The sequence below is a fragment of the Lepus europaeus genome, unplaced genomic scaffold (genome assembly GCF_033115175.1).
Source record: "Lepus europaeus isolate LE1 unplaced genomic scaffold, mLepTim1.pri SCAFFOLD_66, whole genome shotgun sequence".
Taxonomy (NCBI): Eukaryota; Metazoa; Chordata; class Mammalia; order Lagomorpha; family Leporidae; genus Lepus; species Lepus europaeus.
In genome coordinates, this window is record NW_026909534.1 from 519,701 (window position 1) to 541,306 (window position 21,606).

Genomic DNA, 21,606 nt, shown 5'->3' on the forward strand with positions numbered 1-21,606 from the left:
GCTTCTTTTGGGTCTCCTGAGCAGGTGCAGGGGCCCAGGGATTTGGATCATCTTTTACTGCTTTCCCAGGTCATAGCAGAGAGCTGAGTCAGAAGTGTAGCAGCCAAGACTTGAACCAGTGACCATATGGGATGTTAGCACTTCAGACAGTGGCTTTACCCACTACACCACAGTGCTGGCCCCTGGGCTAAATCTTACATTGATAATTTGGTATGGCCTGTGATGGCCCTTGGAAGAAACGTCCTTTGCTTTAGAAACTACAAACCAGAAACAATCATGGGTGGAAACAGTTTCACAGACAAGAATCACATGCTGACTATGCAGCAGTAACTCCCCAGGAAACTTTGGAAGGAGTAGCATTGCTACAAGGTATCTTAGCACAGAATGCTAAACTCAAAGCCCTCACCCATGCCTATGTCTAGGAGAAAGTAAGAGTCACAATTCTCACTGACTTGAGTTAGGAAAGAGGGATGTTGATGGTCTGAATATTGATTAAAGACATATTTTGCACCTTCCCTGGGTTCAAGAAAGATGGGAAAGGTATACAGAAATCTGTGTTACCCAAACTTTCTTTGTAGCTAGTCCATATCTCTGTTCCATTCATATGAAAACTAGCTATTCATCTTTGTTCTATAGATAAGACTGGAGAGTGTGATTTTGCACATTAAACACTGGCAAAGTGTTTTCAACATGTCTTAAAATGCTATGTCTAGATCAACTCTAAGGTTTTTTTTAATATAAAGATTTATTCATTTACATGCAAAACAGAGTTACAGAGGGAGAGAGAGAGAGAGAGAGGCAGAAATATCTTCCACCTGCTGGTTTATTCCCCAAATGACTGCAACAGCCAGAGCTTGGCTGATCTGAAGTCAGGAGCCTGGAGTTTCTTCCAAGTCTCCCAAGTGGGTGCAGGGGCCCAAGCACTTAGGCCAATCTCTGCTGTTTCCCAGGTATCTCAGCATGAAGATGGATCAGATGTGGAGCAACTGAAACTTGAACCTGTGCCCATCTAGGACACAAGCTAGTGAAGCAGGTGGTGGCTTTACCCTCCACACGATAGTGCCAGCCCCATCCACACTAAGCCTGAATTCATAACTCTACTGCTGGTTTGGACTGGACATTTTCTGGCAGAAAGATTATTAATGTCTCTGGCTTTCATTATAGGTATAGAAATAGTAGTGTGTTCTTAGTTTCATTGATATAGAATGGTGATGCAACTGCAGGATAAAGCTGTGCAGAGGGGCTGGCACTGTGGCATAGTGGGTAAAGCTGCCACCTGCAGTGTCAGCATCCCATATGGGCACTGGTTTGAGTTTCAGCTGCTCCACTTCCAATCCAGGTTTCTGCTATGGCCTGGGAGAGCAGAGGAAGATGGCCCATGTACATGGGCGCCTGCACCTGTGTGGGAGACCTGGAAGAAGCTCCAAGGCTCTTGGCTTTGAATCAGCTCAGCTTTGGCCATTGTAGACATCTGGGGCATGAACCAGCAGATGGAAGACCTCTCGCTGCTTCTGCCTCTCTATAACTCTGCCTTTCACATAAATAAATAAATCTTTTAAAAAAATCTGTGCAGAAACTGGCAGTGCAACACTTTGGGGTGCTCTGCTATGAGCTGCTGGTGGGAAATCCACCTTCAAGAGCATCTCTCACACTGAGACATACAAGACACATCCTTAAGGTGGATGTGAAGTTTCCTGTAACAATGTCTTTGGGAGCCCTAGACTTGATATCCAGGCTTCTGAGATACCAGCCATCAGAGTGGCTGCCCCTGGCCCAGATCTTGAGGCACCCCTGGGTCCAGGCCCACTCCCGGAGGGTGCTGCCTCCTTGTGCTCATCCAGCTTCCTGAATCCTGTCTGCCTCTGTCTGCATTTGTGCAGGGAGCTCTCCTGGCTCTGCTAACTCATCTATTTTTTTGTGTGTTTCCTTTTTAAGATGCAAGATATAAATTAATAAAAGCTGAATTGTTTAGTACCAGCTGAAAAAAAAATGCAGAGGATCTCTACAGCTAAACCCAAGACTAGGAACTTTATTTAAAGAAATGCCTACAGGGATGGTGTTGTGGTGTACGAGGTACAATTGCCATCTGTGACTCAGCATCCCATATGGTGCTGATTTGAGTCACAACTGTTCCACTTCTGATCCAGCTCCCTGCTAATGGCCTTGGAAAGCAATGGAAGATGGCCCAAGTTTTTAGGCCTCTGCATCCAAGTGGGAGGAAGTTTTGGCTCCTGGATTCAGATCAGCACAGCTCTGGTCATTGTGGCCAATTGGGGAGTGAACCAGCAGGTGGAAGACTTCTCTCTCTGCCTTTTCTTCTCTCTGTGTGTAACTCTTTCAAATAAATAAATCTTAAAAAAAAAGAGTTGTATGTATACTTATTTCAGAATATCTGACTGATCACCTAATGAAGATTTATCAAATTTATAAAATAAAAATCATCAGATTTATAATTTATACAAATTTATAAAATCATCAGATAGAATAAATCTGGTTTATAACTGGTTGGATCACTCTAAGTGGATGGATGTTATTTCAAAATTAATAGGGAGTTTATTTTGACCAAATATTTTAAGCCCCTTTGGCATCCTTAACAGATTTCTCAGAATCAAGATTCTAAATTTTTTCACTTTGAGATTTCCAACAGGAACCCTTGATGTTTCAAAGGATATATCCTATCTTGTAGAGGTAATACCTGATTATGCAATTTAGATTGTATGTGAAGTACTGTTATGAAATTATGCTCAATTTTAAATTATATTAATATAGATATACCATTGATATATAAATTTCCTAAAAGTTATATGTTTTAAAATCTGATAGTTCTGTTGTATTGTTATCAGTCATGATGGTTATCTTGATAAAAAGGAGAACCAGAGGACTAAGGAAGACAACAGGTTTGTAAAATCATTCAGTTTCTATCCTTCCTTTTAAAAATATTTATCTATTTATTTGATAGGCAGAATTCCAGAGAAGAAAAGACAGAGGGAGAGAGATCTTCTGTTGGTTCACACCCCAAAGGGACACAATAGCCAAGGATGGGCCAGGTTTCAGTGATCATGTCTGCTTTATTAACAACCATGTATACTTTTTTTTATTTTTATTTTTTTATTTTTTCTTTTTTATTTTTGACAGGCAGAGTGGACAGTAGAGGGAGACAGACAGAAAGGTCTTCCGTTTTGCCATTGGTTCACCCTCCAATGGCCGCCGCGGTAGGCGCGCTGCGGCCGGCGCACCACGCTGATCCGATGGCAGGAGCCAGGTGCTTCTCCTGGTCTCCCATGGGGTGCAGGGCCCAAGAACTTGGGCCATCCTCCACTGTACTCCCTGGCCACAGCAGAGAGCTGGCCTGGAAGAGGAGCAACCAGGACAGAATCGGTGCCCTGACCGGGACTAGAACCCGGTGTGCCGGCGCTGCAAGGTGGAGGATTAGCCTAGTGAGCCATGGCACCGGCTTACAACCATGTATACTTTTTAAAGGGCTGGCAGTGGGAGAATAACTAATTCAGGGCAATACTAATTCTACAGGATGAAGCTGACATTGGCACTGCTATGCTTCTCCATTCAGCTTGAAGAGTAGATTTCCAGGTGGTCCTGGGCCACACCCAGGAGCAGTTTACCTGATTGGTGGTGGTTAGGGGAAATGCACTCAGGGATCCCATTGCCTGCCAGGAGGGAGGCCGTGGGGTCCCTCCTGGGAGGCATGGTGCACCATGCCCTTTCAACCTCCTGCATGGGCAAGGCAGGCAGTCTGAGAGGATCACCCATATCTCCCAAAAGGGTACAGGAGCCCAAACACTTGGCCATCCTCTGCTGCTTTCCCAGGTGCATTAGCAGGGAGCTGGATCAGAGTGGAGCAACCAGGACTTGAAGTATAACCCATATGGGATGCTGGCATCATAGGTGGCAGCTTAACATGCTATGCCCCCTCTTTAGTTGCTTTAGTTGCTGTATGGGATGAATGTAAATGGCTCATGTCGATTAATCAATTTCATTTTAACCATGTATATTCAAAGATTTGTGCCATCCATAATTTTGTATTTTCTAAAAACACTTGAAATCAGTTTAACAGAAAATATTCTTAAATACAGATCTTAGGCTACTTTAGACACTAATTTCCAGAATGCTGAGGGAAAGAAAAAAACTAAAAATCCCATTAAACTGCTAGTAGAGGGGCCAGTGCTGTGGCACAGTGGGTTAAAGCCCTGGCTTGATGCTCCAGCATTCCATATGGGTACCAGTTTGAGTCCTGGGAGCTCCACTGTTGATCCAGCTTCCTATTAATGTTCCTGAGAAAGCAACAGAGGATGGCTCAGGTCCTTGGGCCTCTACATCTACATGGGAGACCCAGAAGAAGCTCCTGGATCCTAGCTTCAGATCAGCTCAGCTCCAACTGTTTCAGCCACTTAGGGAGTGAACCAGCAAATGGAAGTGCTCTCTCTCTCTCTGTCTCTGTCTCTCTCTGTAACTGTCTTTCAAATATATAGAATTAGTTACATGAGAATGAATTAATCATATTTTTGGATTTCTATGCTTTTATTTAATTTTTTTTTGGTTCTGCATTTCAGTGTTTCATCTAGATTCAGGAAGATTTCTACAATTTCTATTGGTTACTATACTTTAGTTCAGTTTTGTAAATAGATGGAAATTTTTACCTCTCCACCTACTTAATTCTTCTAAAATGCAAAACTTTTTTGATTTCTTGTGGCAATGTTATTGTATGAGCTCAGTAAGAATCCATTATCAGGGCCAGCACTGTGGCATAGCAAGCAAAGTCGCTACCTGCAGTGCTGGCATCCCATATGGGCAATGATTCAGGTCCCGACTGCTCCACTTCTGATCTGGCTATCTGCTATGGCCTGGGAAAGCAATGGAAGATGGCTAAAGCCCTTGGGCCCCTGCACCAGTGTGGGAGAACCAGAAGAAGCTCCTGGCTTCAGATCAGCCCAGCTCTGACCTTTGTGGCCATTTCGAAGAGTGAACAAGCAGATGGAAGACATCTTTCTCTCCCTCTTACCTCTGCCTCTTTGTAATTCTGGCTTTCAAGTAAAAATGAATAAATTTAAAAAAAGAAGAATCTATTATCATCATACCACAATGTCCTTGAAAACATTAGCATAAACAAAAATTATGCACAGATATCTGGCATCATGAACTCCTAGCCTTGCAATTAGTGAATAGAGTTGTCCCTTCTTAGTGAACCCCAAAACTTGAAAATACCAGATATTGCAGTTAAAAAAGAAAATATAAGCCTGTCTTGGATTCAATTTTTAACTTTCAGAATTTTTGGTTCAGACATTATACATATTTCATGTAAGTAGTTAGCACACTGTAATACTCCTTCTTTCAGATCACAACTCTGTTCATTGTTTTTGTTTTATTTCAAAGATTTAGTTTTTCATTTATTTGAAAGGCAGAATTACAGACAAAGAGGGAGAGACAGAGAAAGAAAGGTCTTCCATCCATGGTATACTCCACAAATGGCTGCAATATATGGAATGGGGCAAGGCTGAAGTCAGGAATCAGGAACTTCATCTGAGTCTTCCCCATGGGTGATGGGGTCCAAGTACTTATATCATCTTCTACTGCTTTCCCAGGTCCATTAGTATGGAGTCAAATCAGAAGTGACTCAAATTGGCACTCACATGGGATGTAGGCATCAAAGATGGCAGCTGAACCACTGGGCCACAATACCAGCCCATGTTCATGGGCCTGAAAACTTTCACTGAGGTTCATAAACATTTCCTGTGTACTTATATGATGTTAATTATGGTATTCTGCTATTCACTTGTAACCTTGTTCATTGTTTTAACATATAACTTCTGCATAGCTTATATGCATAGATGTAACTCAATTTGTTATCATCTTGTTGGTTTTGTTAAACACTTTTATTTTGAACTTTGGGCCTATTGAATGCCATACTTCTACAGAAGTACAATTCCCAGCAAAATAATCCTGGCTAGATACTTCAGGGCAACGAAGACTTCTGTATACGGAACAGATATATCTAAGTTTTGCAATGGACTACAGATAAAGTTAGCCTGAAGACCACTCCTAAATCTTCATTGTTAATCAAATGTGACTAAAAACATATTTACACTGACATCTTCTCATCAAATGTTTCTATCTTGACATGGGTCTGCATGAAAAACCAGGTCAAATACAACTTTGCAACAAGAGACAGATAGAACATGATTGATCAGCTGTGATTTCAGAAATAGATCTTGATCATAAGGAAGAAATAAAAGTCAAGATGTAGTGAGTCACTGGTGTGAACTCTAAAGCAAATTAGATAAAGCAAAGAAGCTATAAAGATTTTTAATGAATGATGGATAGTAACTGGCACAAAAAGACTCTGCTAGAACTACAATCTCTAGAGTGCCCTCCCATTTTGAAAAAGAGATAAGAACTAGATATGATACTTAATATTCTCACACCTAATGCTACATCTATATGCTATTTAAAATGATTGTCATCCTATGAGTCTGCTGTGTGGATTGCTTCTGAACTCAACATGTCTTAAAATGCATTGTCTGGCCTCATTCTAAGTCTTGTTTATTTTTGCTAAATATTTATTTTTTATTTGAAAGATTGCCTTACAAAGAGAGAGAGGGAGAGACAGAGAGATCTTCCATCTGCTGGTTCACTCCCCAAATTGCTGCAACAGCCAGAGATGGGCCCACCGAAGTCAAGAGCCAAGAGCTTCTTCCAGGTCTCCCAAGTGGTTGCAGGAGCCCAGGACTTGGACCATCCTCTGCTCATTTCCCAGGTGCATTATCAAAGATGGATCAGAAGTGGAGCATCTGGGACTCAAACCAATGCCCATATGATGCTGCCAAGGCAGGCGGTGGCTTTATCCTCTGCACTAAAGTGGAAGCCCCATGCACACAAAGTCTTAATCAGTGACTCTTCCTGGTTTTAAATTGAAAGTTTTCACTAATTTCTCTGGTTTCATTTGAGGTACAAAAATAGCATGTTGCATTTATTACTGATGTAGAATGGTGATGCACCTGCAAGATAAAGCTATGCAGAAGCTGGCTGTGTAAACCTTCTATTTATGCAGAAGATCACTACAGCTAAACCCAGAACTAGGGAGTTTTTTCTTAAAGAAACACCTACAGCAGCTGCTGTTGTGGTGTAACAGGTGAAATTGCCAACTATGACTCCAGCATCCCATATGAGTACTGGTTTTAGTCTTGGCTGCTGCACTTCCAATCCAACACGTTGCTAATGGCCTTACAAAAACAGTGGAAGATGACCTAAGTACTTGTGCCCCAGCCACCCAAGCAGGAGACCATGAAGAAGCTCCTGGCTCCTGGATTTGGCATGATCAAGCTCTGGCTGATGCCACCATCTGGGGAAGGGAAACAGCAGGTGGAAGATCTCTCCCTCTCTCTCTCTCTATTAATTAATAAGTAAGCAAATAAATAAATTAAGGAAATGCCTACAGCCTCCTCTCTTTTAACCCTTAAAATACCCTCACATTACCCCATAAATTTCATGAAGCACTCTAGGCTCTCAATGTTATCTGGATAATTTCTCTTCAAATGCAAAAAAAATTGGTTGACTTTTCCAAACACCTTGTATTAAAGAGACTACTCATTGTTCTTCATCTGTTCTAGACACCTTAAAAATCAATTGACTATAGGTTAATGACTTGTTCTCTATTCTGCCCCATTGCTTAATGCATCTGCTTTAATGCCAGTGATATGCTATTTTGACTACTATAGCCTTGTAAAATATATTAAGTAGTGTGACCATTCCAGCATTCTTCTTTTACTTCAATATTGACTTGACTATTCATTATCCTTCACAGTTCTGTACAATTCTGGGGACTTTAAAATATTTTGTTAAAGAGGGGCTGGTTGGCACTGTGGTTTAGTGGGTAAAACCACCACCTGCAGTACCAGCATCCCATAAGCGTGCCAGTTCAAGTACCGACTACTCCACTTATGACTCAGCTCTCTGCTATGGTCTAGGATAGCAGTGGAAGATGGCCCAAGTCCTTGGAGACCTGGAAGAAATCCTGTTTCTTGGTTTTGGGTCAGCACCCTGCCCCAGCCTTTATGTCCATCTGTGGAGTGAACCACTGGATGGAACACTTCATTCTCTGTCTCTGTCTCTCTGCAATTCTTTCAAATAAATCTTTTAAAAAGTTTGTTAAAGAATAGCATTGAAACTTTGCAATTGCACTGAGTCTGTATATTGCTTTGGATAGTCAGAATATTCTAATACTATTCTAATTTAGGAATGTGAGTAATGTGTCAATTATTTCTATTGTATTCAATTTCTTTTATCAACATTATAAAATATTCAGCATTCAGGTAATTATCGTCCTAGATTAAATTCATTCCTATATATTTATTTTTTCTGCTAGAATTTGTTTTTCAAAAAATTGGTTCTTAGGTTATATAAATTCTCTTAATTTTGTATTCTATAACAGCTGCAAAGAAAAAAGCATCTGGCAAAACAAACCCAGATTCATTATTTAAAAATTTCAGCCGGCGCCGTGGCTTAACAGGCTAATCCTCCGCCTTGCGGCGCTGGCACACCAGGTTCTAGTCTCGGTTGGGGCGCCGGATTCTGTCCCGGTTGCCCCTCTTCCAGGCCAGCTCTCTGCTATGGCCCGGAAGGCAGTGGAGGATGGCCCAAGTCCTTGGGCCCTGCACCCGCATGGGAGACCAGGAGAAGCACCTGGCTCCTGGCTTTGGATCAGCGCAATGAGCTGGCCACAGCGGCCATTGGAGGGTGAACCAACAGCAAAAGGGAAGACCTTTCTCTCTGTCTCTCTCTCTCTCACTATCCACTCTGCCTGTAAAATAAATAAATAAATAAATAAATAAATAAAAATTTCAAGAGAGAGGGCCAGGGGCTGATGCTGTGGTACAGCAGATTAACGCCCTGGCCTAAAGTGCCAGCATGCCATATGGGTGCCAGTTCTAGAACCAGCTGCTCCTCTTCGAATCCCCCTCTCTGTTGATGGCCTGGGAAAACAGTGGAAGATGGCCCAAGTCCTTGGGCCCCTGCACCCAAGTGGGGACCTGGAAGAAGCTCCTGGCTCCTGGCTTTGGATCAGCAAAGGTCCAACTGTTACGGCCATCTGGGGAGTGAACCATTGGATGGAAGACCTCTCTCTCTCTCTCTCTCTCCTTCTCTTCTCTCTGTGTAACTCTATCAAATAAATCTCTAAAAAAGAGAGAGAGAGAGAGACAGGGCCAGTGTTGCAGTACAGATGGTTAGGCCACTGTCTACAGCATCAGCATCCCACATGGTCACTGATTCAAGTCCCAGCTGCTCCACTTTTGATCCAGGTCTCTGCTACTGTGCCAGGGAAAGCAGCAGTGGATGGCCCAACTGCTTACACCTATGTTGGAGACTAGTTGAAGCTCCTGGCTCCTGGCTTTGACCTGGCCCAGCCCTGCCATCAGTTGGGCATTCATTTGGGGAGTTGAACTAGTGAATGGAAGATCTCTGCCTCTCCTCTCTCATTGTAACTCTGACTTTCAAATACTAAATAAATATTTTTTAAAAAGAAATGTATCTCAATAAAATAAAGGCCATAAATGACAAGCTCACAGCTAACACCACAGTCAACAGTGAAAATTTGAAAACTTTTCCTCTTAGGCAGACATTGTGGGATACTGGCTAAAGTCACCATCTAATGCCAACCTCTCATATGGCATTAGTTTGTGTCCCAGATGCTCCACTTCTGATGAAGCTCCCTTTTAATGACCAGGAAAAGTCAGCAGAAGATTCTCCAAATGCTTGGGCCCCTGTAACCCATGTGAGTCCCAAAAGAAGCCTCTGACTTTGGGCTGGCCCAAGGCTGGCCATTGCAGCCATCAGGAATGAACCAGAGCATGGAAGATTTCTCTCTGTCTCTCCTGACTCCTTGAAAATATAAACATTCCCAGGGCCAGCGCTTTGGTGCAGTGGATTAAAGCCCTGGTCTGAAGTGTTGGCATCCCATATGGGTGCTGGTTCTAGTCCAGCTGCTTCTCTTCTAATCCAGCTCTCTGCTGTGGCCTGGGAAAGCAGTAGAAGATGGGCCAAGTCCTTGGGCCCCTGCACCCAAGTGGGAGGCCCTGAGGAAGCTCCTGGCTCCTGGCCTCTGATGGCACAGCTCCAGCTGTTGCAGCCATCTGGGGAGTGAACCAGCAGATGGAAGATCTCTCTGCCTCTCCTCTCTCTGTGTAACTCTAACTTTGAAATAAATAAATCTTAAAAAAAGAAAAGAAACACTTTGTGTTTCTGCGTGGGTACAAACTGATGAGATCTTTACTAATTATATACCGAATCGATCTTCTGTATATAAAGATAATTGGAAATTAAAAAAAAAACCTGGTGTTAAATTGGAAATGGCATAGAAAATTAATTAATTTTTAAAAAAAATATTATGTAGGATCTCTGTCTTTAATGTGCTGTACACTCTTATTTAATGCTCTAACCAGTACTCCAACAGTATTTTTTTTTCACTTTGTGTTGCTATATGGGGGAAAACTGTTGAAATCATTACCTAATATATACTAAACTGATCTTCTGTATATAAAGAGAATTGAAAATGAATCATGATGTGATTGGAAGGTGAGAGGGAACGGGAAAGGGGAGGGTTGTGGGTGGGAGGGAAGTTTTGGGAGGGGGAAGCCATTGTAACCCATAAGCTGTACTTTGGAAATTTATATTCATTAAATAAAAGTTTAATAATAAAAGAAAAGAAAAACATTTCCTATAACAACAAAAAAATACAAGGATGTCTACTCTCATCACCTCAATTGTGTATAGGACTGAAACATCTAGTGGGAGCAAATAGTGACAAAAAGAAATAAAACTGGAACTTAGTTATTTAGAAAACCCTAATGATTCCATGAGAGGCTATTCATTGTCCTGAATTGTGCAGCATGTCAAGCCATTGTTTGTGTTGCCAGCATTCCATATCAGAGCACCAGCTCTAATCCCAGCTACTTTGCTTCTGATCCAGTTTCTTGTTAATATGCCTGGGAAAGCAGCAGAGGATGGTCCAAGCCTTATGTGCCTGTTACCCAATGTAAGAGACAATGATGTATTTTCTGGCTGCTGGCTTCAGCCTGCCAAAGATCTGGCTGTTGTAGCCATTCAAGAAATAAACTGTCATTCTTACTTTCTCTTCCCATCTATCTCTGCCTATCTCAGAGTCTCCAGCTTTTAAAACAAATAGGGACCAGCACTGTGGCAGAGGAGGTTAAGTGGCCTCCTGTAATGACAGCATCTCATATGGATACCAGTGTGGGTTCCATCTGCTCAACTTCCATTCCAGTTCTCAGGTAATACACCTGGGTCCAAGGTCCAAGTGTCTGGGCCCCGGAAACCACATGGGAGACCTGGAAAGAAGCTCCTGGCTCCTGGCTTTGGCCTGTCTCAGCCTTGGTTATTGCAGAAGTGAACCAGCAGATGGAAAAACTCTCTCTCTCTCTCTCTCTCTCTCTCTCTCTCTCTGTAATTGCCTTTCAAGTAAATAAATATTATAGCAAGCAAACATAGCAAATAAATATTTTTCAAGATTTCTTTCATTTATTTGAAAGGCAGAGTTACAGGGAGATAGAGAGATCTTTGATCTTGGTTCACTGCCCACAAGTCTACAGTGGCATGGCTGGGGAGCCAGAAGCATAGGTTGCAGAGGCCCAAGCACCTGAACCATCTTCCCCTAATTTTCCAGTGCATTAGCAAGAATTTGGATAGGAAGTAGAGGAGCCAGGTTTCTAATCAGTGCACATGTGATATAGCGGAATGGCAGGTGGTGGCTGGACTAAAATATATATTTAAAAAGGAAAATTAAAAAAACTATTAAATCCAAAAATGAATTCCATAGAGTTGCAGGATACAGAATCAACCAGGTTGTAGTAATTGTGCTACATCAAAAATGTTTGAAGCAATGCAGATTTATCTTGGAGAAGGACAGCCTGAAAGATTAATGCCAACCAGTGCAGCAGCTCAATAGGCTAATCCTCCACCTGCAGCACTGGCACACCAGGTTCTAGTCCCGGTCAGGGTGTTCGATTCTGTCCTGGTTGCCCCTCTTCCAGTCCAGCTCCCTGCTTTGGCCTGGGAGTGCAGTGGAGGATGGCCCAAGTGCTTGGGCCCTGTACCCTCATGGGAGACCAGGAGAAGCACCTGGTTCCTGGCTTCGGATCAGCGCAGTGCACCGGCCACAGTGAGCCAGCTGGAGTGGCCATTGCAGGGTGAACCAATGGTAAAAGGAAGACCTTCCTCTCTGTCTCTCTCTCTCACTGTCCACTCTGCCTATAAAAAAAAAAGTAATGCCTTGCTAGTGAATAAATGCGGAATCTGATGTTTCAGAGTAAAAGATGGAAGCATATGAATGTGTATTGTTTCCTAGGCTGCCATAAAATCATGACAAAATAGGTGACTTAAAACAACTAAAATGGGATAGGCATATAAAAATTTGGAATAAATATATATTCTTTTTCTGTTCTGGAGGCTGGAAGTCTGATATCAGGGTGTCGGCAGGGCCTTCTAATGGCTCTGGAGAAGAATGCCTCCTTGCCTTTACCTAGCTTTTGATAATTGCCTGCAATCATTGGCATTCAGTGGTTAGAAGCTGTATCTCTCTAACTTCTGCCCCTGTTGTCATGACATCTCCTTTCTGTGTGTCTTCATATGGCTTTTTTTAATATTTTATTTTTTTGACAAGTAGAGTTACAGACAGTGAGAAGCAGAGACAGAGAGAAAGATCTTCCATCTGCTGGTTGACTCCCCAAATGGTGGCAACAGCTGGAGCTGGGCTGATCCAAAGTCATGAGTCAGGAGCTTCTTCCAAGTCTCCCACATGGGTACAGGGGCCCAAGGACTTGGGCCATCTTCTACTGCTTTCCCAGGCCATCAGCAAAGAGCAGGATAGGAAGAGGAGCAGCCGGGACTAGAACTGGTGCCCTTATGGGATGCCGGTGCCACAGGTGGAGATTAAACTTCAGTGTCACAGCGCTGGTCCCTATATGACCTGCTTATAAAAACAATACATATTGGGGGCCAGCACTGTGGTATAGCAGGTAGGGCTTCCACCTGCAGTGCCAGTATTCCTTATGAGCACCACTTCAAGTGCTGGCTGCTCCACTTTTGATCCAGCTCTCTGCTGTAGCCTGGAAAATCAGTAGAAAATGACTCAAGTCCTTGGGCCCCTGCCCACACATGGGAGACCTGGAAGAAGCTCCTGGCTCCTGGCTTTGGATCAGCATAGTTCTGGCCATTGTGGCCATCTGGGGAGCAAACCAGCAGGTAGAAGACCTCTCTCTCTCTCTCTCTCTCTCTCGCTCTCTCTGCCTCTGCCTCTCTGTAACTCTGCCTCTCAAATAAATAAAAAATATTAAGAAAAAACACATTAAATTTAGGGCCCATTCTGATCTTGAAAGGTCTTACTTTAGCTACTTACATATGCAAATATTCTATTTCAGAATAAAATCACATTCTGAGATTCTAGGTATATTTAAGGAAATAATATTCAACCCAGCAGAGTTTAATTTGCAAATACCAAACAACAAACAAACCAATTTAAGAAACAATAAGAAAGACAACATGACACCTCCAAAAGAACAGCATTTCAGTACTAGATTGTGAAGATGATGAGATGGAAGAAAATCAAGAAATGGAATTCCAAAAACTGATCATAAGATACAGAGAAGTAATCAGAAGCAAATGCTGGATTTTTGAAAAAATAAATAAAATTGATACACCATTGGACCAACTAACCAAAAAAAAAAAGAGAGAGAGAAGACCTAAATCACTAAAATTAGAGATGAAAAAGGAATTGTAACAACAGACACCCAAAAATATAAAGAATCATCAGAAATTACTATGAAGAACTGTATGCCAACAAACTGGGAAACCTAGAAAATGGATAGATTCCTGGACACAACAAACCTACCTAAATTGAGCCATGAAGACATAGAAAACTGAAACAGATCCATAACCAAGACAAAAATTGAATCAGTAATAAAGGCCCTCCCAAAAAAAGAAAAGTCCAGGACTGGATGGCTTTGTTGTAGGCAGAGAGAGAAAGAGAGAGAGAGAGACAGTGAGAGAGAGAGACAGTGAGAGAGAGAGAGAAAGAGAGAGAGAGAGGTCTTCCATCTGCTGGTTCACTCCCCAAATGGCCTCAATGGCCAGAGTTGAGTCACTCAGAAGCCAGGAGCCAAGAGCTCCTTCAAGCTTTCCCATGTAGGTGCATGTTCCAAGCACTTGGGCCATTTTCTACTATTTTTCCAGGACACAAACAGAGAGCTGGATCAGAAGATGAGCAGCCAGGACACAAATGGGAACCCTTATGGGATGCTGGCACCACATTCAGAGGCTTAGCCTATGTCACATCACTGACCCCCAGAAGATTTGCATTTTAAGAGCCAAACTCTGGAAAGAGAATGGAGTCATAGAGAGGAAGAACTAGAGGAGAAATCAAAAAGAGACATGACCAGTAACCATTAGACAGAGAAGTAAGAATACTAAACAGAAAAGACAGGAAACAAGAACACAATTCAGTTATAATTGGTTGGGCAAAGGATCAAAAGTGGAGTTCAATTCCATGATGTATGTATGAAAGATTGCGTGGGCACTGGTATAGGATGTTGAAATTGGGAAAAAAAAATCAACAAGAATATGATGAAAAGATGTGAGACTGAAATTGGACACATTGTGTTTGAAATTTCTGCTGTTAATTATGTCAGGATCAACAATGGGCAACTAGAAATATGAGGTAGAGCTCAGTATAGAGATCAAAGTAGCAGAATTTCAGTGATCAGAGTGAATGAAATATCATAAAGAACAGGGTAATATAATGTGAAAAGGAATGTGAACAGGATCTGAGGAAACTCTGACACCTACTGGTAGGGAAGGACATAATAAAAAAAGGACAGGAGAGAAGGAATTTTAATGTTTATTCCAGGGATAATGAAAATCTCAATATTAAAAAATCTGGGGTCAGCTATGTGGCATAGTGGGTAAAGCTGCTGCCTGCAGTGCCAGCATCCCCTATGGGTGCTGGTTCAAGTCCTGACTGCTCCACTTCCAATAGGCTCTCTGTTATGGACGGGGAAAGCAGTGGAAGATGGTCAAGTTTTTGGGGCCCTGCACCCACATGGGACAGCTGGAAAATTTCCTAGCCCCTGAGTTCAGATTGATCCAGGTCTTGCCCTTGTGGTCATTTGGGGAGTGAACCAGTGGATGGAAGACTTATCTTCCCTCTGCCTCTGCCTTTCTGTAACTCTTGTCTTTCAAATAAATAATTTTAAAAAAATTTATTGAATATATATGGTTTCAAGATTTATAGCACCAAAAATAACTTACATCTCAATTCTATTTCCCAAACATTTATGAAGTACCCCTGTCATATTTCATGATATTCAGAGGTCTACTGAAAAAAAATTCATGATCATCAACAAAGGCATTGAGAAAATACATTTTAAAATATTTCTTTGGCAAAAAATATTTTTTATTTAATTGAAAGTCAGGGTGAGAGAGAGGAGGTGAGACACAGAGAGAGATCTTCCATCTGCTAGCTCACTCCCAAAACAGTTGCGAAAGCCAGGGCTGGAACCAACTGAAGCCAGGAGTCAGGAGGCTCTACTGGGTCTCCCACATGGCTACATGGGCCCAGAGAGTTGGACAATCTTCCATTGACTTCCCAGGAGCATTAGGAGAGCTGGATCAGAAGTGGAGCAGCCAGACTCAAACTGGTATCCATATTGGATTCAGGCTATAGCTTAGCCTTTAAATCTTGAAAAAAATTATTATTTGCACAAAATTTATACCTGCAAGACTCAAAGAATCCCCTTGAAAACTCCTATTTGGGTGGTACAATAAAATAAAATAATATTGGAGCCAACACTGTGGTATAGAAGGTTAACCCACTGCCAGCAACACTGGAATCCCATATAGGTGCCAGTTCAAAGCCTCTCTGCACCACTTCCAATCCAGATCCCTGCTAAAGTATCTCAGAAAGTAGAAGATAAGCCAAGGGCATGGTCCCCTGCATGCATATAGGAGATGTGGAAGATGCTTCCAGAATCCTGGCTTCAGACTGTCATAGCAGCAGTCATTGCAGCCATTTGTGTAATGAATCAGCAGATAGAATCTCTCTCCTCTTTCTGTAACTCTTCCTTTCAAATTAATAAATAAATTATTGAAAAAAGATGAAACATGACCACTCCTGGACAAGTAACAGGAGTCAGAGAGTATTCTCATTTTATATATTATTGTTTAAGGTTGCCTCCTCCAGTTCTTATAAAAAGTACTAGCAATCCTTTGGGAATCAAGAGGAATCTGTCATCTCTCAAGTAACTGATAACTGAAGGTTATGGTAATGACAACACTGTTAAATATGTGAACGGGTTAAATAGATCCCAAGTAAATGCTTCCAAATGCTCAAAATTGGACAAAGGAAAGGAGAATGAAATATACATAAAACATGGTTTTCAAAAATCATAAAAGGCAAGATTAAAACACCATGTCTCAAAAAGTTGACCCCATCTAAAATTATGAAAACATATATCTAGGTCTATTTTTTTATTTTGTCAGAAGCAATGTTACTGTCAAAAAAAGTATGCAGGGTTTAAGCTGTAGAGAGGCCAAGGGTGATACAGAGGAAACACAACACCTAAGCAATCTAACCCTGATAGTCCTTGCCAATGGGTACAGTGTGGATTGCAGAGGGCAGAGACATGTGCAGCAAGGGTGCATAATCAAGGCCTCCATATAGAGTGTCTCATGTGAACTTAGAGGTCTCTCCCTACTTCTGCCCCCAAAATGGGCAGATTGCTATGATTCCCCTCCATGCTCTAAGCCTCTACATGGGGTACACAGAAAGCACATAACTTATTTCTCTGTGAACAGGTCTATGGACCAAGGGTAGCTACCTCAGGGGATAACACGGGTGCCTGGCATTATTCAAGATTCTGGATTTGAGTGCAACATGGGACATTATGACTATTGAATTACACCATAAAATATGAGTATCATTTGGATTACCATGAGAAAAAACGGAAAGTTGGGAAGGTTATGAATGTCCAAAGAAAGCAAAAAAGATAGGTCTGAAGGTTTAGTTCTACCAAAACCATTGCCACGCTGAGAAATACAGATGAAAAAGATTATCAGGGCTGGTGCTGTGGCATAGTGGGTAAAGCGGCTGCCTGCAGTGCTAACATCCCATGTGGGCACTGGTTTGGCAAGTCTTGGATGCTCCACTTCCAGTCCAGCTCTTTGCTATGGCTTGGGAAAGTAGTAGAAGATGGCCCAAGTCCTTGGGCCCCTGCACCCACATCAGGGACCTGGAAGAAGCTCCTGGTCCCTGGCTTCAGATCAGTGCAGCTCTGGCTGTTGCAGCCAATTGGGGAGTGAACCATCAGATGGAAGACTCTCTCTCTCATTCTCTCTCTCTCTCTCTCTCTCTCTCTCTCTCTCTCTCTCTCTGCCTCTCCTATGTAACTCTGACTTTCAAATAAATAATAAATAAATCATTTTTTAAAAGGAACTTATGGGATATGTACTCCATGGAATACTGACAGAGGTTAAGAAAATCATTTAATTTGCCACAAAATGGATAAAACTGGAAAACATCATACTTAGTGAAATAAGCCAGTCCAAAAAGGACAAATACCATATGTTCTCCCTGATCTGTGGTAACTAATAGAGCACCTAAGGTAATCTATAAAAATGAAATTTACACTTTGAGAAGCAATGACTGAATAGCCCTTGTCTCAACTATTGAGGAAGAGTTTTTTTTTCATATTATTTGTTGAAATCTTTAATTAGTATAGTTAATCATATGTGTAAAAAGTTATTTGCAAATAGATCTTAGTGAAAAAGAAGAATGCAAATAGGAGAAAGAAAGGGTGTAGGAGTGTGGGTGGGAGGGTGGGTATGGTTGGAAGAATCACTATGTTCTTAAAGTTTCAATTATGAAATGCATGAAGTTTGTATTCCTTAACTAAAAGGTTTCTGGGGAAAAAAAGATAGAAGAGCATTCCAGGAAAATTTTCATTTTGATGATTTGGGTCAAGGCTACTTGGTAGTAATATTTAAAAAGAAAATAAATTATGTGTTTTTCATCTTATTTATTTTTAATGATTAACTGGTTTGTTTTGAAAGACAGTTTTGGGAGAGAGGAGAAGACAGAGAAAGATATTCCAGCTGTTGCTCCACTCCCCAAATAGCTGTAACAGCTGGAGCTGGGCCAGACTGAAACCAGGAGCCAGAAGCTTCATCTGGCTCTCAAACATGGGTGGCAGGTGTCGAAGCACTTGGACCATCTTCTGTTGCTTTCACAGGTGCCCTAAGCAGGGAGCTGGATTGGAAGTGGAGCAACCAGGAAACAAACCAGAACCCATAAGGGATGCTGTCATCCTAGGCAGCTGTTTAATCCACTGTACCACAATGTCACAATGTCAGCCCCAGGTTTTCAATTTAGAATTGTGTGGCATGAGGTGCCATTTGGACAGCTACAAAGAAACACTCAACAGGGCATAGATATAGTGGTATACATGCTGTGCAAGAAATACAAGTTGGAAGGAAACAGACATGTCAGACCAGATAGGGTCAAACCTGTCAAGGTGAATTGCAGAGTGGAATCAACAAGATACCAGTAAAAAGAGAAGAAACCATCCGTGATGTCATGATACAAACAGGATGGCTTCCAGAAGGCTGTCTAGTAGTTTCAACTATGGCAAAGCAAAAGATTCTAGAAGTGAGGCAGTCATTTAGGCTAGTGCCCTTGACCTACAATAACATTTCTGGTTGTCTTTCCTGCACTGGCTCCTAATTCTAGATTTTTGCAAATCTACACAGCAGAAGTCAGTGTTGACAACTCAAGCAAGTAGGCTTCTGCATCTCAAATGAGAGGCCAGGACTACATTCTTGGCTCTCAGCTATGACTTTGTTCCAGCCCTGGCTGCTGTGGGCATTTGAAGTGTGAATCAGTGGATTAAAGGTCTCTCTATCTCTATCTCTCTCTCTCTTTCTGTGGCATAGCATGCTAAGACTACACCCATGGTGCCAGCATCCCATATGGGCAAAAGTATGTGTTCCTGGAAGCTATTCTTCTTCTTTTTAAGATTATTTATTTGTTTGTTTATTTGAAAGTAGAGTTACAGAGATGGAGAGACAGAAAGAAAGGTCTTCTATCCACTGATTCACTCCCAAAATGGTCACAAACAACTGGAGCTAGGCCAATACAAAGCCAGGAGCCAGAAGCTTCTTCCAGATCTCCCATGTGGACGCAGTGGCCTGAAGACTTTGGCCAACCTCTACTGCTCTCCCAGGTGATAGCAAAGAGCTGGATCATTAGGGGAGCAGCTGGGACTCAAATTGATGCCCATATGGGATGCCAGCATTGCAGGCAGAGGCTTAACCTACTAAGCCACAGCACTAGCCCCAGTTGCTCTTCTTCTGATCCAGCTCTCTGTTTATGGCCTGGGAGACCCAGAGGAAGCTCCTAGCTCCTAGCTTTGGATCAGCCCATCTCCAGCAGTTTGGGCCATTTGGAGAGTGAACCAGTGGATGGAAGACTTTTCTGGGGCTGGTGCCGCAGCTCAATAGGCTAATCCTCCACCTGTGGTGCTAGCACCCCGGGTTCTAGTCCTGATCAGGGTGCCGGATTCTGTCCCGGTTGCTCCTCTTCCTGCCCAGCTCTCTGCTGTGCCCTGGGAGTGCAGTGGGGAATGGCCCAAGTGCTTGGGCCCTACACCTTCATGGCTACAGTGGCCATTAGGGGGTGAACCAATGGAAAAAGGAAGACCTTCCTCTCTCTCTCCCTCTCACTGTCCACTCTGCCTGTCAAAAAAATTTTAAAAAAGACTTTTCTGTCTCTCCTATCCCTGTAACTCTGCCCCTCAAATAAATAAATAAAATCTTTTTTCAAAAAGGTCTCAATATATTTCCATCTACTTCTTCTTTTCTTTCAAGTATATACATATTTTAAGATGGCAAAATATTCAAGTAAAGCAAAGACTAGAGAATTGTCTTTGGCTCTGATTATAGTTTATGCCATTGATAAATGTTTTGAAAAATGGAATAATTTGGCTGGCGCCATGGCTCACTAGACTAATCCACCTGTGGCACCAGCACACTGGGTTCCAATCTCAGTTGGGGCACTGGGTTCTGTCCCAGTTGCTCCTCTCCCAGTCCAGCTCTCTGCTGTGGCCAGGGAGGGCAGTAGAGGATGGCCCAAGTGCTTGGGCCTTGCACCCACATGGGAGACCAAGAGGAAGCACCTGGCTCCTGGCTTCGGTTGGGCATGATGTGCCAGCTGCAGCAACCATTAGGGAGTAAACCAACGGAAAAAGGAAGGCCTTTCTCTCTGTCTCTCTCTCTCACTGTCTAACTCTGCCTGTCAAAAAAAATGGTATAATTTGCCTGAAAACATAACTTTGCAAGTATGAAATATTCCTACGTAGTCTCCTAACTATGGAGAGTTATTTAAGGATGTGCAATAGATTCTATCCTCTACACAATTTCTGATCTGATCCATGAAACAAGTTCAGCCTCTAAAAAGCTTTTGAGGACACCCTACATTAACAAATCAAAATATAACCATTTTAATTAATTGTTTCTGAGGTAGCAAATTCTTCTCTGAGTTTCAACTCAAGCCATGTAAAAAGTCTTGTAGCTATGGCAATAAAAAAATTGAGACCAATGTACATTCAGCTCAGATGGCTTTAGATCTTGCAGCCATACTTACTTTATATTATATAAATCCTGATTCTGACTTATATTTCTTTATGCTTTTCCAATTTATTTAACAAAATCTCAGAAAGCTCTTAAAATACAATGTGAAAGAAGCTAAGGAACAAATAAACAACTTACTGGCAATATATTTATTTTCATTGGACTTGGCCACATGTAGATGTCTCTAGAATCTTATCTGCAAGAGAAATTACTTGGAGGGAGGGGTGAAACAGTCTAAATTTTTCCTAGATTCTACTGCACTAGCAAGATCATGAAGGAAATGCATGTAGAAAAATGGGCATATTAGCTGGGCAACAAAAATAAAGTACCCTCCCTATGGGGGAATATAGACTTTAGACATGGAAAGAGCAGAAAAGACCCTGAAAGAGCACACACAATTCTACCAATCACTCAGGTTAAACATAGACTATTGTTAGGCTAATTAAAATATTAATTTGTTACCAATTTTGTAAAAAAAAAATCAACCCCAGGGCCATCACTGTGGAGTAGTGGGTAAAGCACCAATTCCAGTACACCTGCTCCACTTCTGATCTAGCTCTCTGCTATGGACTGGGAAAGCAGGGGATGAAGACCCAAGTCCTTGGGCCCCTTGCAGGTATGTGGGAGACCTGGAAGATTCTCCAGACTCTTGGCTTCAGATTGGCCCAGCCCCAGCCAATGAGGCCATTTGGGAAGTGATCAGCAGATGGAAGACCTCTCTCTTTGTGCCTCTGCCTCTCTGTAACTCAGCCTTTCAAATAAATAAATCATAAAAAACAATGTCAATGCATAGAAATAATTTATAATGTTCATCATGATTGTTCATACAAGTAGCAGTACACATTATGCTTTCACTAGTATCCATATTACACAGAAAATTACTCAGGCAATCCTGTTTTCCTT